The sequence below is a fragment of the Podarcis muralis genome, chromosome 18 (assembly GCF_964188315.1).
Source record: "Podarcis muralis chromosome 18, rPodMur119.hap1.1, whole genome shotgun sequence".
Taxonomy (NCBI): domain Eukaryota; kingdom Metazoa; phylum Chordata; class Lepidosauria; order Squamata; family Lacertidae; genus Podarcis; species Podarcis muralis.
Genome location: NC_135672.1, coordinates 5,492,066 through 5,506,582, shown reverse-complemented (window position 1 = coordinate 5,506,582; position 14,517 = coordinate 5,492,066). Strand labels below are relative to the sequence as shown.

The following is a 14,517-nucleotide window of genomic DNA, read 5'->3' as shown; positions in this document are numbered from 1 at the left end:
CGCGCGAGGCACGCTGGGAAATGGAGTCCGCCGCCGCCGCCGCCGCAAGGAGCGCCGGGAAATAGGAGTTAAGGCGCCTGGTAGTCGACTCGGCTGTCCTAGGCCGGAACCGCAAGGCACGCTGGGAAATGGAGGCCGCCGCCGCCGCCGCAAGGAGCGCCGGGAAATAGGAGTTAAGGCGCCTGATAGTCGACTCGGCTTTTAATAGGCTAGGGCCGCAAGGCACGCTGGGAAATGAAGGCCGCCGCTCCTTCTCACAGTTAACTCGGCTGTCCTCGGCCGGAACCGCAAGGCACGCTGGGAAATGGAGGGCCGCCGCTCCTTCTCACAGTTAAATCGGCTGTCCCAGGCTTGGAACCGCAAGGCACGCTGGGAAATGGAGGCCGCCGCCGCAAGGAGCGCCGGGAAATAGGAGTGAAGGCGCCGGGGCTCCCTGCGTTCCCTCATGGGGTTAATTCAGGCCAGGACCGCTGGGAAATGAGTTCAAAGAAGCGAGGGCCTGCCTCCTTCCCTGACAGTCGACAAGGCTTTTAATAGGCTAGAGCCGCAAGGCACGCTGGGAAATGAAGGCGGCCGCCGCCTCCTCACAGTTATCTCGGCTGTCCTAAAGGCCGGAACCGCAAGGCACGCTGGGAAACGGAGTCAAGGCTCCCTGTGGGTGAACTAAGCTCTTTCGCCCAAACCGCAAGGCATGCTGGGAAACGGTGGGCTTCTTATCCCAACCGACCGCGCGCGCAAGGCACGCCGGGAAATGGCCACCGTGACCGTCCCTCAGTGATCTCCCGATCTGTGTTGTTTTATCTGTGCGTTTCCATGGTGCTTTTCCCTCAGACGGCAAGTCAGAGGCCTCCTTCCTCGGCTCTTTCGGTCACAAATAGCGGAGAGGGCGAGAGGGTGACGCGCAAGGCACGCCGGGAAGTGGAGTTCCCTATGCGAACTTCCTCAGCGGGGGTTCTCTAGCGCATGGCATGCTGGGGCTTGAAGTACCCAGCCCCCCCCCCGCAACGACCGACAGGGGAGGGCGCAGCAAGGCACGCTGGGAAATGAGAGCGCGGCTTCGCTCTTACCATGCTGATTTATGGAACTCCTCAGGGCGCATGCGCGGAGCTGAAGGCACCTAGGGCAATGGAGTATTCCTTTAGAGGGCACACGTGTGTAGGGCATTCTGCATCTTGGTGGCGTGGAAGTAACTGGAGTCATTTATAAAAGATATATTTAAAATGCAGCTTAGATCCCTCTCTGTTTTATAAATGTTGCATTTAATTTATTGTAGATGAATACAGCATATAAAATGTATAAATGTTGTTGTTTAGGGGAAAACTAGTGGAGTGCTGGGGATGTATAAGTGATAATGAAATAACGTTAGTGGCACTTAAAGAAGCTCTGTAAAAACTCAAGACATATTGTAAGAAAGAAAAACAGGGGTGGAAGGGTAGGTTAAAAGGCAATAGAAAATTTAGGAAATGTGTAATTAAAATGTTCAATTCGGATGATTGTCAGAAAGGCTGATGGAAGTCCAAAAATGGAAAAATTTATTAAGTTGTAATGTATATCTATTTTTCTTGATGAAAATTAATAAAAATATTATATAAAAAAAATGTTGTTGTTTAGTCGCTTAGTCGTGTCCGACTCTTCGTGACCCCCTGGACCAGAGCACGCCAGGCACTCCTGTCTTCCACTGCCTCCCGCAGTTTGGTCAAACTCATGCTGGTAGCTTCAAGAAGGGATGTCCCACCATCTCGTCCTCTGAGGTCCCCTTCTCCTTGCGCCCTCCATCTTTCCCAACATCAGGGTCTTTTCCAGGGAGTCTTCTCTTCTCATGAGGTGGCCAAAGTCTTGGAGCCTCAGCTTCAGGATCTGTCCTTCCAGTGAGCACTCAGGGCTGATTCCCTTCAGAATGGAGAGGTTGGATCTTCTTGCAGTCCATGGGACTCTCAAGACTCCCCTTCAGCACCAGAATTCAAAAGCATCAATTCTTCGGCGATCAGCCTTCTTTATGGTCCAGCTCTCACTTCCAAACATCATAACTGGGAAAACCATGGCTTTAAATATACGGACCTTTGTTGTTTACTTACATCTATAGAATAGCTTGGGACACGGGTGGTGCTGTGGGTTAAACCACAGAGCCTAGGGCTTGCCGATCAGAAGGTCGGCGGTTCGAATCCCCACAATGACGGGGTGAGCTCCCGTTGCTCGGTCCCAGCTCCTGCCAACCTAGCAGTTCGAAAGCACGTCAAAGTGCAAGTAGATAAATAGGTACCACTCCGGAGGGAAGGTAAATGGTGTTTCCGTGTGCTGCTCTGGTTTGCCAGAAGCAGCTTAGTCATGCTGGCACATGACCCGGAAGCTGTCTGCGGACAAACGCCGGCTCCCTCGGCCAATAAAGCAAGATGAGCGCCGCAACCCCAGAGTCGGTCACGACTGGACCTAACGGTCAGGGGTCCCTTTCCCTTTACTTTATAGAATAGCTTTATTTTTGTTTTTAAGGCAAAATGCAGGACCCCTGAAATTCACACTGAAATTGTGTTTCTACACCTCATGGGCATGCTTGCTAAGATGCAAGTCAGCTGTTAAGTCTTGGAAAGTCCTGATTCTGATCTGTTTAACGGTTAAAGCCATAGCTGTCAACTTTTCCCTTTTCTTGCGAGGAATCCTATTCGGAATAAGGGAATTTCCCTTAAAAAGGGGAAAACTTTGACAGCTATGGTTAAAGCCTCAAGGGGAAGGAAAACGGGTGACCAGAACTGTTTAAAGGGTGTTTTAAAGGCAGAAGTCCAGAGTTTCGACCACAAAATGTATCTGAACTGGCCATTTAAGTGTTTTAAGCTGCAAAAAGGAGGAAAACTGACCTCTTTAACTGTTCTAATGTGAAAAAAAGAAGGAAACCTGGTGGCAGTAAGGGCTTTCTGCTGCAAAACAAAATCAAATTGGCCACTTGACTGATTTAAACTACAAAGAAGAGAATAACTGGCTACTCAAAAGTACCGGTATTTTAAAGGAGGTGGGGGTGGGAGAAGAAAACCTGGTGGGTGTCCAGACTTTCAGCCACAAAATTATTAATAATAATAATAATAATAATAATAATAATAATATATTTATACCCCGCCCATCTGGCTGGGTTTCCCCAGCCACTCTGGGCGGCTTCCAAAAAAATATTAAAATACTGTAATACATCAAACATTAAAAGCTTCCCTAAACAGGGCTGCCTTCAGATGTCTTCTAAATGTTAGGTAGTTGTTTATCTCTTTGACATTTGGTGGGAGGGCGTTCCACAGGGCGGGGGCCACCACCGAGAAGGCCCTCTACCTGGTTCACTGTAACTTGGCTTCTCGGAACTGGCCTCGTCAAGCAAAGGTTTTCAATCTTTTGAGTCCATGGCTCTCTTGACCAATTACTTTGGCACCCCTGTGGGGCTCAGGAGCCCAATTATGTCAGCCACTGACTGCAGAGCCAGTAGCCCCTCACCCCTTTCTGAACCCCCCACCCCCTTGTGGAGTGCTCCCTCAACCTCCTCTCCCCCCTCACTTTGGGGGTCCTCAAGGCAGCCCCTGGTCTCTGAGCCTAATACACAGGGTCTGGCTATTTCCTGGTTTTAACACTCCAAGCATCGATTAAAGTCTCACACCTATGAGACCCAGGAATTTACAGGTGAAACTCAGAAAATTAGAATATCGTGAGAAAGTTCATTTATTTCAGTAATTCAACTTAAAAGGTGAAACTAATATATGAGATAGACTTGTGGACCAACACCAGCTGAGGACATGGCTCCCCAAATCAACACAGACTGGAAACTTCACATTGGACTTCAAGCATCTGGCATTGCGGGCACATGCGCTAAACCCTGTCTGTGGTGCCTACCGCTTTCCCCAAATGATAACACAAGAGACCAGATACAGATAGGTAGCCGTGTTGGTCTGCCATAGTCAAAACAAAAAAAAATCCTTCCAGTAGTACCTTAAAGACCAACTAAGTTAGTTCTTGGTATGAGCTTTCGTGTGCATGCACACTTCTTCAGATACACTGAAACAGAAGTTGCCAGATCCTTCTATATAGTGAGAAGGTGGGGAGGGGTATTACTCAGAAGGGTGGTGGGAATGGGTGATTGGCTGTGATGAGCCTGTTGACGACTCTTAACGACTGCAATAGGTCTTACAGGAAAAAGCAAGGGGTGAGAAGGTGAAAAATGGCTTTGTCATGTATAATGAGATAAGAATCCAATGTCTTTGTTCAGACCAGGTCTCTCCATGGTTTTAAGTTTGGTAATGAGTTGCAATTCAGCAGCTTCTCTTTCCAGTCTATTTCTGAAATTCCTTTGTAGTAAAACAGCTATTTTGAGATCTTGTATAGAATGTCCTGGGAGATTGAAGTGTTCTCCTACTGGTTTCTCTGTCTTGTGATTCTTGATGTCAGATTTATGTCCGTTTATTCTTTGGCGTAAGGTTTGGCCTGTTTGTCCAATATAGAGAGCTGAAGGACACTGTTGGCATTTGATGGCATACACAATGTTAGACGATGAGCAATTAAATAGTCCCGAGACCAGAGTATGGGTTCAAATTGGCCACAACTTTATTGAGCTTCAGAAGTGGGAAACTTGGCACAGGCCTTGGAAGGTAACCCTCTCAGAGAGATCCAGTGAGAGGGGACTGCAAAGCGCAAACTTACACAGCATGCCCTTCCACTGACCTCGTCCTGGGAGTTTGACCTACATGCTGCCGCTCTAGGGCCAGGGACTCCCGGTTTTTGCCCTTTAACGGGCCCTGCACGCGCCGCCGCATGGGAGGGAGCATGAATGCACCCCCCAACTTGATGTTAGACTAAAGGCTACCTTGCCAAGGCCTAAAACCGCCAAAGTTGTGACGAAATTGCTACGGGGAAGGCGAAACCTGCCAATGCAGGGAAAATTCCTTCCCGGTTCTGAATACAGCAACCATCTTACGACCGCAGCAGCGACCGCTGACCTGGAACGCAAAATATTAGCCTGTAAAGAAGAAATCGTTAAATTGAAGAACGCCAACCTAAGCTGAAATTAAAAGGCAAGAAATATTAATTGAGGGAGGGTGGGTGGATGGGTGATCCCAGACGGAAGAACAGCAAAAGAGGCTTGAGCTCAGGGGTCAGCCTCTTTTCTTTTGGCCTTAGGCCAGTGTTTCCCAACCTTGGGCATCCAGCTGTTTTTGGACTACAACTCCCATCATGCCTAGCTAGCAAGACCAGTGGTCAGGGATGATGGGAATTGTAGTTCAAAAACAGCTGGAGGCCCAAGGTTGGGAAACACTGCCTTAGGCCCACCCCCGGCCGGCCGTCCATTGTCCTCCCTGGCCGAGGGCGGGTGTTATGTACTGAGTTGAATAGGATCCAAAAGGCAGCAGTCTGATTGGTCCTAGAACAATAGGATTCAGAATGCAGCAGTCTGATTGGTCCTAGAACAATGCAGCAGTATGATTGGTTGGCAGGAACTACCCAATCATGCTCCAGATAGAAGTGAATCCACAACCTGATTGGCTTACAGTAGAATTCCGGAATTAGCCAATCATGTGCAGCCCATTGTGTAAATAATGTATATAAAGCAGAGACTTGAGGGGACATTCATTCATTCCTCCTCACCACTATGAGCTGAATAAAGAGCATGAAATCACTTTGCGACTCTGAGTATATTTCAGCGGGTCAAAGGCCAGCTCAAGCAGGTGGGCGGCACCCGCCCAGGTGAGCCTCGCTTGGTGCCGCAAACCCCGCCCACCTGTGGGGAAGGGTGGGCGGATATTGTGTGCCTCCCCATTCTTCCTCCAGACTCTGGGTCCTTGGTCTCCAAATGAGATGCAAAAGCTGCTCTCATCAGAAAAGAGATTTGGGGAGCCATGTCATCAGCTGGTGTTGGTCCACTGTGCTTCATGAAGTCCAGGAGATTTTGGAGCACTTCATGCTTCCTTCCGCAGACGAGCTTTATGGGGATGCGGACTTCATTTTCCAGCAGGACTTTGGCACCTGCCCACACTGCCCAAAGTACCAAAACCTGGTTCAATGCCCATGGAATTACTGTGCTTGATTGGCCAGCAAACTCGCCTGACCTGAACCCCATAGAGAATCTATGGGGCATTGCCAAGAGAAAGATGAGAGACATAAGACCGAGCAATGCAGAAGAGCTGAAGGCTGCTATTGAAGCATCCTGGTCTTCCATAACACCTCAGCAGTGCCACAGGCTGATAGCATCCATGCCACGCCACACTGAGGCAGTAATTGATGCCAAAGGGGCCCAAACCAAGTATTGAGTACATATGCATGCTTCTACTTCTCAGAGGTCCAGTATTGCTCTATTTGCAATCCTTGTTTTGCTGATTTCACTTAATATTCTAATTTTCTGATTTCTAATTTTCTGATTTTCTAATTTTCTGAGATTGTTAATTTGGAGTTTTCATCAGCTGTAAGCAATGATCATCACAATTATAACAAATAAAGGCTTGACATATCTCGCTTTGCATGTCATGAGTCTATCTCATATATTAGTTTCACCTTTTAAGTTGAATTACTGAAATAAATGAACTTTTCCACGGTATTCTAATTTTCTGAGTTTCACCTGTAGGGTGTCTAGCACCCACAGACTCATAATAACATGTTAAAAGATCTATACTGGCGGGCGGTCAGTAGGGTGAAAATTGTCATGCCTTCCTCCCCCCTGCCCCATGATGGGCTGGTGCTCGCCAGAGGGGGTGGGGTATGGGGGGCTCCTCAATATTGGGAGGGGGGCTCAGCCCCTGCCTAGAAATATTGAGGGGTCTGAAGCCCCTTCCACTCCTATATCTGGCTCCCCTGGTCAGTAGATGGTCAAAAGGGGAACAGAATGCCAACAACAGAAGAATGGCAGATGAAGACGTTGGACTTTTTGGAGCTGGCCGACCTGACTGGAAGAATCCGCGACCAGAAAGAGGAGGAGACACAGGAGGATTGGAAGAAATTTAAAGAATATTTAGCTAAATACAGTGGTTCCACTCCTTCCTCCTGGGCCGTGTTCAGAAAGTGGTGGTGGGGGATGAGTGTTCAGACCCCTGGGCCCTCACTTGTGGGGTGCCTCAGGGTTCTGTCCTCTCCCCCATGCTTTTCAACATCTACATGAAGCCACTGGGAGAGATCATCAAGGGATTGGGGCTGGGTGTTCATCAGTATGCGGATGATACCCAGCTCTACCTCTCTTTCAAATCAGAACCAGTGAAGGCAGTGAAGGTCCTGTGTGAGTGCCTGGAGGCGGTTGGAGGTTGGATGGCGGCTAACAGATTGAGGTTGAATCCTGACAAGACAGAAGTACTGTTTTTGGGGGACAGGAGGCGGGCAGGTGTGGAGGATTCCCTGGTCCTGAATGGGGTAACTGTGCCCCTGAAGGACCAGGTGCGCAGCCTGGGAGTCATTTTGGACTCACAGCTGTCCATGGAGGCACAGGACAAATCTGTGTCCAGGGCAGCTGTTTACCAGCTCCATCTGGTATGCAGGCTGAGACCCTACCTGCCTGCAGACTGCCTCGCCAGAGTGGTGCATGCTCAGGTTATCTCCCGCTTGGATTATTGCAATGCGCTCTACGTGGGGCTACCTTTGAAGGTGACCCGGAAACTACAACTAATCCAGAACGCGGCAGCTAGACTGGTGACTTGGAGCGGCCGCAGAGACCACATAACACCGGTCTTGAAAGACCTACATTGGCTCCCAGTACGTTTCCGAGCACAATTCAAAGTGTTGGTGCTGACCTTTAAAGCCCTAAATGGCCTCGACCCAGTATACCTGAAGGAGCTTCTCCACCCCCATCGTTCTGCCCAGACACTGAGGTCCAGCTCTGAGGGCCTTCTGGCAGTTCCCTCGTTGCGAGAATCCAAGTTACAGGAAACCAGGCAGAGGGCCTTCTCGGTGGTGGCCCCTGCCCTGTGGAACACCCTCTCACCAGATGTCAAAGAGAACAACAACTACCAGGCTTTTAGAAGACATCTGAAGGCAGCCCTGTTTAGGGAAGCTTTTAATGTTTGATGTATTATAGTATTTTAATATTATTTTGGAAGCCGCCCAGAGTGGCTGGGGAAGCCCAGCCAGATGGGTGGGGTATAAATAATAAATTATTATTATTATTATTATTAAATATTGTGATATAAGATAAATAGAAATTTATTGGAGGTAATAAATAGGCTTAGGGGTAGAATACGAATATGTGGTAGTAAATATCAAGGATTAGAATATTAATAAAGGAGAAGAGGTTAGTAAATGAAAGGAGTTAATATTATTAGAAATATTAATTCGGAGAACTGTTACACAGGTGATATAATGAAATTCAGCTAGAGGGGATTGGAGGAAGTCACTTGTCAGTGTAATGAGAATTAGGCATTTAAAGATACAAATTTTCTTTGCATTTAGTTTTGCGTGTTGTAGTGTTTTTCTTTCTTGTGTGTTGTGTTATGTCTTTTTTGTGATAAATGTGGAAAATCAATAAAATTTTTGGGAAGAAAAAAAAGGGGGAATGGAAAGTTGAAGACTGTTGATCATAACATGGGGAGCGGGGGGGGGGGGAGATTGGATTGAATGGGAGGATTGTTTTCCCAAAATCCCAGCCCTTTCAATGCATATGTGCATGAAAGGCCCTTTGATAATGTGTGGTGTCCTGGTTCTAAAAACGGATGCTTCCTCCTGCCGTTCCTCTGTTCCCCTGGCAGAACTTCCCGGTTCTGAAAGACAAGGGCTGTTCTTTGCGGCGAACCAACTTGGCTATTTCCCTCTCTGTCTGAAATGTCAAAGGGGCGTTGTGGCGGGGCTGGTGAGATAATCACGTTTTCTGTGCCCCAAAGGCAGTGCCTTTCCCAGCGTTGCACATAAAGCGCAAAAGCTTTCAGAGCCTGGATGAAGACGCAAAGCAACGTAGAAGAGATGGGGAAAGTCCACAGCTCCAGTCCCGGGTTCACCACCAGGAATCTCTAGGTGGGCCTGGCGAAGACCCCTTTCTGAAACCTTGGAGAACCAGATGTGGAGAGGTCAGATCCACATCCAGATCTTTAAAGCATTGGATTTAGGGCAGCACAGCCACACACAGAGCCAGAACAATAATACGTAATACCAACAGGTACCTGCTGAGAACATCCACAAAAAAGCAACTGTCCACATTCAGGAAGCGGAAATATCATCTCAGCAATGCATACCTGAAAAACATAGTTTGCTTGGGTGTATGATTCGCCCAGGGATGCGGGTGGCGCTGTGGGTTAAACCACAGAGCCTAGGACTTGCTGATCAGAAGGTCGGCGGTTCGAATCCCCGCGACGGGGTGAGCTCCTGTTGCTCGGTCCCAGCTCCTGCCAACCTAGCAGTTTGAAAGCACGTCAAAGTGCAAGTAGATAAATAGGTACCACTCCGGCAGGAAGGTAAACGGCGTTTCCGTGTGCTGCTCTGGTTCGCCAGAAGCGGCTTAGTCCTGCTGGCCACATGACCCAGAAGCTGTACGCCGGCTCCCTTGGCCAATAAAGCGAGATGAGCGCCGCAACCCCAGAGTTGGTTACGACTGGACCTAATGGTCAGGAGTCCCTTTACCTTTTTATGATTCGCCCAGACCTGAAGCAGCCTTTGGGGTGGGAACCATCAGCTATTTCCTGCTTCCTTCCTATACAGTTTGGACGCGGGTGGCGCTGCGGTCTAAACCACTGAGCCTCTTGGGCTTGCTGATCAGGAGGTCAGCGTTTCGAATCCTTGCGATGGGGTGAGCTCCCGTTGCTCGGTCCCAGCTCCTGCCAACCTAGCGGTTTGAAAGCACCCCAAAAAAGTGCAAGTAGATAAACAGGTACCACTCCAGCGGGAAGGTAAACGTGACCGACTCTGGGGTTGCGGCGTTCATCTCACTTTATTGGCCAAGGGAGCCGGCGTACAGCTTCCGGGTCATGTGGCCAGCAGGACTAAGCCGCTTCTGGCGAACCAGAGCAGCACACGGAAACGCCGTTTACCTTCCCGCCGGAGCGGTACCTATTTATCTACTTGCACTTTGACGTGCTTTCAAACTGCTAGGTTGGCAGGAGCTGGGCGCTCACCCCGTCGCGGGGATTCAAACCACTGACCTTCCAATCAGCAAGTCCTAGGCTCTGTGGTTTAACCCACAGAGCCACCCACATCCCTGGCCTAGGGCCTTTCTTCATCTAAATCCAGCCCTGAATTCCCATCATCCCTGACCGCTGGTCCTGTTAGCTAGGGATGGTGGGAGCTGTAGTCCCAAAACAGCTGGAGGGCCAAGTTTGGCCATCACTGATTTAAACATTTCAGTATGGTGTAACATAGCATACTATCAAGATAGGAAAAGATAAAGGCTCCTTTGTCTTGGGGAGGAGATGAGAGTTTGCTTGTCTCAGATTCAGTCTCCAAATGAGATTACCCTGCAAAAGCAAGCAGACACCTCTCATTGAGTTTGCATACTTAAGTTACATATGCAAGAAAAATTATATTTTGGGAATGATTCCTGCATTGTTTTAAGCTTTCTGGGTATCCCATGATCACATAAAGAAGGAGTGTTCCATGTTTTAAACCAAGCAGTGCAAGGAGTTATTTCTGTTTGTTTTCCAATGTATCCATAAAAAAAGCAAACTCGGTGCGGTGAAAACCAATTTTTATTCTGAAAGTGTGGCCCGGAGGGAGGGGGGAAGAGAGCCAGTGACTTAGGCTGAAAGCCTCCACCTTTCTCCAAAAAGTCCCCTTTGGGCCAGGCAGTCTCCGCCCTCCATTGTTAATTGGCCAGATGTTCTCGCAGCCCAGCCGCTGCCTCCTTGCGCGTCTTTCGTCCCGGGTGGCTCCCGGAGCAGCTGCGCGACGCTGAGATGCGCTGAGCCCGTGGCAGCAGGTAAGGCGGAATGCGGAAGGGGGAAAGGCGCATTTGCGCAACTCCGGCGCGGATGGGTCTTCTGGGCGCATCGGGTCCTGGGATCCTGGCCCCGGGTCAGCCAGTGCTGGTCTACTCGGAAGCCCATCCCACTGTCTCCAATGGGTCTTGCTCCCGCTGGACAAAGCGTGATTTCCCAGCCTTCAAGCTGTTGCGCTCTGTGGGTTGACTTGGGAGTAAAGCCACCGAGTTTGCCGTGCGCACAGCGGGTTCGACGACTTGCTTCCCGGCCTGTCAATTCCAGCGGGTCTCCTCTGAGCAAGGATGAGCTCGGTGGAACTTGGAACTTTTTGGAGACGGCGCTGCATAGGATCTGGCTGTGAGCCACCGTAAGCGCATTGAACGTCGAGGGTTTTGATTCTGGGTATAGAACAGTGCTGGGTAGATGAAACTCTGTCCACACTTACTTTGGGAGTAAGCTCATCTGTAGTGTTGGATTCCTCGCAACGCAGGAATCTCACATCCTGAGACTTGGTTTTGAGCGTCTATGACTGGACTGCCTTCTTAAATTCCCTGTAGGACTCTGAGGTGGGATTCTGGTACTACCACCAATCACCCTGGTATTTTTGCAAGTGGAGTTTTAGAATCACCACTCAAACCACCTTTTCACTTCTGAGTTGAAGAGAGGTTTCTGGACTCAAGTTATTCTGGGGACAGGACCAAACCAGGATAGCTGCGTTGAGTGGCTGGAATCTTGGAAGAGCACCTGATGGTTAGCCCAACATTTCAGGGGGTCAGACTGGATGACCATTGGGGGTCCCTTCCAACCCCACAGTTCCATGATTCTATTAATATTCAGCCAGCCGTGAACTCAGGTAAAAGAATCATAGAATCATAGAGTTGGAATAGACCACAAGGGCCATCGAGTCCAACCCCCTGCCAAGCAGGAAACACCATCAGAGCACTCCTGACATATGGTTGTCAAGCCTCTGCTTAAAGACCTCCAAAGAAGGAGACTCCACCACACTCCTTGGCAGCCAATTCCACTGTCGAACAGCTCTTACTGTCAGGAAGTTCTTCCTAATGTTTAGGTGGAATCTTCTTTCTTGTAGTTTGGATCCATTGCTCCGTGTCCGCTTCTCTGGAGCAGCAGAAAACAACCTTTCTCCCTCCTCTAGATGACATCCTTTTATATATTTGAACATGGCTATCATATCACCCCTTAACCTCCTCTTCTCCAGGCTAAACATGCCCAGCTCCCTTAGCCGTTCCTCATAAGGCATCGTTTCCAGGCCTTTGACCATTTTGGTTGCCCTCCTCTGGACACGTTCCAGTTTGTCAGTGTCCTTCTTGAACTGTGGTGCCCAGAACTGGACACAGTACTCCAGGTGAGGTCTGACCAGAGCAGAATACAGTGGCACTATTACTATTAAAGAGTCAAGCTGTGGGTCACACGGGAGTGTGTGAGAGAGCTTTAAATTATTCCCTTTTTCCTTCTTTCTCTCTGGCACCAGGTGGTTTAATTGCCTTGGCAGCTTTCCACCTGGTTCCTGACTGCTCACTAGAAGAGGAAACAGGCTTCCTGTCTGCCTTGGACCCCAAGGCTGATAAATCAAGAGTTTTAGCGCTCAGGGGAAAGTGTTGCAGGCAGGCAAGAGAACTTGCCCAAAGATAAAAGCTGAGATTGTGATCTCTGTGTGGGAGCTGGGAGGGGTGTCAGTTTCTCACATTGTCTCTTTTTTTAAAAAAAAGAAATTTATTTATTTGGGTTTTCAAATTCAGTTTTTACAGAGATATACCCAACATTAAAAAAAAACAAATTCCCAATGACTCTCCTGGACTTCCGTCCAGGTCCTATTGTTCATCATTTCCTCCTGCATCCTTTATGATGGTGCAAATCTTTTACATCTCCACTGTGTCCAGAATTCACTCTTAAACGGCAAGTGCTATTCCAGCACTACTAACGATTTTAACTGTTTACAATAGTCTTTAAGGTAAGTTATAAATTTTCCCTATTCCTTATTAAAATTTTGGTCTTCCTGATTTCTGATTCTTCCGGTCATTTTAGCCATTTCAGCATAATCCATCAACTTCATCCGCCATTCTTCTCTAGTGGGAACTTTATCTTCTTTCCATCTCTGGGCCAATAACATCCGCACAGCCATGGTCGCATACATAAATAGTATTTTCTGCTCCCTTGGGATTTCGGCACCTAGAATTCCTAAAAGGAAGGCTTCAGGTTTCATAACAAAGGTTGTTTTAAACATTTTCCCCCCAACTCATTATATAAAGGACCCCTGACCATTAGGTCCAGTCGTGGCCAACTCTGGGGTTGCGGCGCTCATCTTGCTTTATTGGCTGAGGGAGCCGGCGTCCATGTGGCCAGCATGACTAAGCCACTTCTGGCAAACCAGAGCAGCGCACGGAAATGCCGTTTACCTTCCTGCCAGAGTGGTACCTATTTATCTACTTGCACTTTGATGTGCTTTCGAACTGCTAGGTTGGCAGGAGCAGGGACCGAGCAACAGGAGCTCACCCCGTCGCAGGGATTCGAACCGCCAACTTTCTGATCGGCATGCCCTGGGCTCTGTGGTTTAACCCACAGCTCCACCTGCATCCCTAACTCATTATATATCATTTCCCAAAATCCTTTTACTACCTTACAATTCCACCACATATGATAAAAGGTGCCTTCTTTTTCCTTACATTTCCAGTGTACATTTGAGCATGTTTTATGCATTTTTGCTAATTTGCTAGGAGTTAAATACAGTGGACACTCGGGTTGCGAACATGATTTGTGCAGGATGCACGTTCACAACCCACAGTGTTTGCAACCTGCGTCTGCGCACGCGCAGGTTGCAATTCGACGCTTCTGCACATGCGCAAAGTGTGATTTAGCGCTTCTGTGCATGCGCGACCACCGAAACCCGGAAGTAACCCGTTCCGGTACTTCTGGGTTTCGGCGGTCCGCAACCCGAAAAAATGCAATCTGAAGCGTCTGTAAGCCGAGGTATGACTGTACCACCAGTACATCATTTTCATAATTTTTTCTTTCAACATATAACTTCCTCACATTCTCTGTGATGCTTCCCATGTTAGAACGCATTGGCCTCAGACCTTCCGATGACAATTGTGCAGAGATAAAGCAGTTTAATATTTAGAAATGACAGTAATCGTGGGATGATAGCGTTGGAAGGGACCCCAGGTGTCATCCAGTTCAACCCCGTACAATGCAGGAGTCACATCTACGGAAAATCCCCGACAGACAGCTTCTCAACCTCTGTTTAGAATCATCCAGCGAAGGAGAGCTCACCACCTTCCAATGGAGTCTGTTCCATTTTCAAACAGCTCCTGCTCTCAGCAGGGAGATTTTAACATTTTATCATTCCTGAATAGCTGTGTGACGCAGCAGCAAAAAAGGCTAAGGCTATTCTAGCTTACCTAAAACGAGTGCACAGATCAAGGTGTGGTCATACCACACCTGGAGTCCTGTGTCCAGTTCTGGGTGCCACAATTTAAGAAGGATATTGACAAGCTGGAAGTTGTGCGAAGGAGGGCGACCAAGATGATCGAGAGGTCTGGAAACCAAGCCTTATGAGGAATGGTTGAAGGAGCTGGGTATGTTTAGCCTGGAGAAGAGGAGACTGCAGGGAGATGGGGGGTTGTGGGTCTGAGCCCTAGTAAAGGTAAAGGTAAAGGGA

At 48.6% G+C, this 14,517-nt stretch overlaps 1 protein-coding gene across 1 annotated transcript in view; it reads left to right on the top strand.

Annotated features, from left to right (window-relative positions):
• The first annotated feature begins 10,729 nt into the window (after positions 1–10,729).
• KANK3 (KN motif and ankyrin repeat domains 3) overlaps positions 10,730–14,517 on the top strand; it is a 33,918-nt gene continuing 30,130 nt past the window's right edge. Inside the window, exon 1 of the mRNA XM_028713659.2 lies at positions 10,730–10,837. The gene's annotated coding sequence lies outside the window, so the exon portion shown is untranslated. The remainder of the gene's footprint in view (positions 10,838–14,517) is intronic.